The sequence below is a fragment of the Gossypium arboreum genome, chromosome 6 (assembly GCF_025698485.1).
Source record: "Gossypium arboreum isolate Shixiya-1 chromosome 6, ASM2569848v2, whole genome shotgun sequence".
Lineage (NCBI taxonomy): Eukaryota > Viridiplantae > Streptophyta > Magnoliopsida > Malvales > Malvaceae > Gossypium > Gossypium arboreum.
This window is the reverse complement of record NC_069075.1, coordinates 120,633,089-120,637,121: the sequence shown is the minus strand read 5'-3', so window position 1 is coordinate 120,637,121 and position 4,033 is coordinate 120,633,089.

Sequence of the window (4,033 nt, the reverse complement as noted above, 5' to 3'; positions counted from 1 at the left end):
AAGGGGAATGAAACCTAACACGAATCTTTTTATTATTTTTTGAATTGTATGATAAATATTTGACTTGTTCTTAATTATGTGTTTTTAATTCTTGTTTTGATATCCCTGGATACCGATTCAAGATAAGCTCTTATTTAGAGGAGGAATAGACCCTGTTTAAGAGTACATTTGCCATAATTAAGTGGAGTTGATTGCGCGCCTAGACATAGGGTGACAAGATTTTTTCGGATTAGGGTGAAACCTAATAAGAGGATCCATAGATCGAGTTAATGCAACCCTTGAGTGTTAATTAGAGAAAAGTCTCGGTTATTCAATCTAGGGATTAAACCTTATTATTCTTGAATAGGGATAATAACATAACTTAGGGATCTCTACGAAACAAGTTAAATGAATAAATCATTCGATTCGGAGCCAGAATAACAAGTACAATCTAGGTGGATTTTTCCTTAGGTATTGTCTTCATTCAATCGATTTTTCCAAAAGCAATTCCCCAATTACATTCTCTGTGCGTTCTTAGTTTAGATAATTAGTTAGTTAAAACAAAAACCTCTTTCTTCTTAGGCTAGATAATAAAAAGACAGCCATTACTAGTACTTTTAGTTCCTTTGGGTTCGACAATTCGATCTTGATAAAACTATACTACTGTTCGATAGGTACACTTGCCTACATCGCGATAATAGTTAGTTCAAGAACGAGTAATTATAAGTATTTAAAACCTATAACGAAATCATGCGATCAACATGGCACATACCCTCCTCAGTATCGCCTCGCCCAGTCCACCGAAGAGGAGGACCTAGAGGATATTACTGATGATGTCCCTCCACGTCACGAGGATCCACTGACTCAGCCACCACCTCCTCATCGTCCAGTTCATGCGGCGGCTTCAAATTCTGACTTCTCTGAGCACCTTACACGATTTGAGCAGTAGTGTTTTCAGTATTTTGATCACATTGATGCTACACTTCACCAGATTTTTTAGCACCTTCACATCTCATCGCCACCCCCACCTCGCGAACCATCTAGCGATGAAGATGTTTAAAAACTTTTATTTATTATTATATGTTTTTACTTTTATTCTATTTTAAGACTACTTTTTATTTTTCTTTAAGCTTATTTTTATTAGGTTTTATAATTATTATTTTACAATTTTTAATTTCAGCTATTTCATTACGAGTAATTATGATTCTTTATATCCCCTAAAAAGTTCCTAATTCTATCACAGTTATAAAGAGCTCCAAAGCTTATCATCATATAGGAACTAAAAACTCCACTGGGAAAGGTTCTCCATGACTGCCATGTCCTGCTCGACCACGACCATAGCTACACCAGATATAATATTCTTTTGGCGCAGGGTTTATGGATTAATGAACCTCTACCACCACCGGAGTATCCTCCTCCACTCTCATCATTGCTTTGGTCGGTTACTCTCCATCACTCCAATTCAAGGAGTTCATTCATCATTCAGGAAGTTTCACTTCTCTCCCTATCTTATGATTATTTTTATCAATATATATATCTTTGTCATTGAGGGCAATGTATATCTTAAGTGTGGGGGGGTCTTTTATATCATCATTAGAAATCCCTAAATTGTGTCTTATTCTCACGTGAATCACTCATATCACTATTAGAATGAATGTTAATTAATTTATGATTTTTATTGATATGTCTTGAATTAAAACATAGGCATTTATGCATTGATTATTTAAACTTTTAGACATTAGAGAATCAAGCATGATAAGTTAATTTTTGAAGAATAAAAAACTTTTAGGTTGTTTCCCTAAGTTTAAGTATTATCTTGAGTTGAAATTCACAAGTTTGAACATCAAAAAGCCAAAATTTTTGTGATATCTTGAGCCTTTAGAGCATATTTTACTCCTTTTATGGTCACTTTTATTATGAGTGCATCAGTATTGATTTGTTATTCTAGAACTTACTTGATTATACATGTCAAGACCACACCATTTGATTTGATATGTCAAGATGATAAAGGAACTTAGGTTTAACCCACTCACTCCACAAAAGCCTACCTTCATAATTAACCCTTAGTGAACCCCTTTGAGCTTAGCAAGCCATTAATTGATTTACCCTCAATATTAACCCATAACCCATTATTGTTGAAATCCCCTAATTTGATCCCTATTTTTGTCGAGATTTGATTTGAACTAATTGCTCAGCTATGTTTTGCTCTTCTATGTTTTTGATTTATTCTTAAAAAAAAGTGTACTTCAATACATATTAGTTGTAATTCGTCATTTTTGAGCTTAAGTGTCAATTCCAAATTCTGAGAAGAAGCTCACTTGTATTCAACTGATGACTAGTCATTTTTCTAGCTACGTAATTTTTCAATTCAATCTCGATTCTAACCTTTTCTTTTAGCTTGTGACCACACCCCCTAACCAAAGCCACGTTACAACCCTCTAAAAAGACCTTTTTGATTGATGTATTAGCTCAATGTACAGTGGTGGAGATTTGATTTTCAAGCAAGCCTATGGTAATAACTTTTCATATTGACTAATGAGTGCCTTTATTGATGTCCTTAAACACCTTGAGTGATTTGAGTGAATCTTTAGTGAGGATGTTAAACTCTACGATATCTTGATCAAAGGTAAACACTTAGATAAAGGGAGACACCTATGTTTTCGTGATAAAATGCTCAACTTGGAATGTTTGAAACTCTGATGTACTTTTAGTTGAATTTTTAATGTATGAATACTTATGGATTATTTTGAGATATTATTGATAGGGATTATAAATTAAGAAAAATTTATTTTGATTGTGAGTTGAGGATTTTGCTTGAAGACAAGCAAATGCTTAAGTGTGGGGGTATTTGATAAACCATAAATTATACATATTTTTATCCCATGCTTAGCACATTTATGGATGATTTCTCCTTAGATTTGGTGAATTCGATGCTCCTAATCCTTTAATTTCATGTTTTATACTTAGGTGAGCATAGGAGAGTAAAAAGAGCGAGAAACGGACTGAAAACAGAGAAAATGGACCCACATGGGAAATCAACACGGCCTGGACTTTCTCACACGGGCGTGTCCCTTTGGCAGGATCAAAGCACGACTTACATGGGTAGACTACACGCCCGTGCCTATTCAACAGCCTTGACCATGGGCTGGAGTAATCGCACACGGGTGTGTCCCTGCCGAGCCCAAGTATAAACCTATTCGGAAAAGGCCAATTTTGGGGGCTATTAGTCATTCTAAAGCCTATTTAAACACCTGAGGAGGCACTTAGAAAGGGAGCGCAGAGTAGGAAGCAAGGAATTACTCCAGGAAAGTCGATTGATCCATCTTAGAAGCCGAATTCATCATCAAGACTGACGATCTCCTTTTAAGTTCCTTCAGGAGTTTTTGGGTTTTCTTATGTTTTGTTATCTTTATGCTTTTGAGATGTTTTCTTTCATAAGTATGAACTAAAACCCCTAAATACCTAAGGGGAATGAAACCTAAGACGGATCTTGTTATTATTATCTGAATTGTATGATAAATATTTGCCTTGTTCTTAATTATGTGTTCTTAACTCTTGTTTTGATATTCCAGGATATTGATTCAAGTTAATGCTTTTATTTAGAGGAGGAAGAGACCCTGTCTAAGCATAAATTTTTCGTAATTAAACGGAGTTGATTGCACGCCTAGAGATAGGGTGACAAGACTTTGTTAGATTAGGGTGAAACCTAATAAAGGAATCCATAGATTGAGTTAATGCAATTCTAGGAAGTTAATTAGAAAGAGATTTCAATTATTCAACCTAGGGTTAGACGTTATTAGTCTTGAGAGAGATAATAATATAACTTAGAGATTTCTACGGATCAAGTCAATTGAATAAATCATTTGATTCAGTGTCAAATAACAAGTGCAGTCTAGGTGGATTTTTCCATAGGTATTGCCTTAATCAATCAAATTTTCCCAAAAGTATTTTCCCAAGTTTTCTTTCTGTGCATTCTTAATTTAGTGATTAGTTTAGATAACCAAACCTCTTAATTTTTTAGGCTAGATAATAAAAGGGAGGTAAATACTAGTAC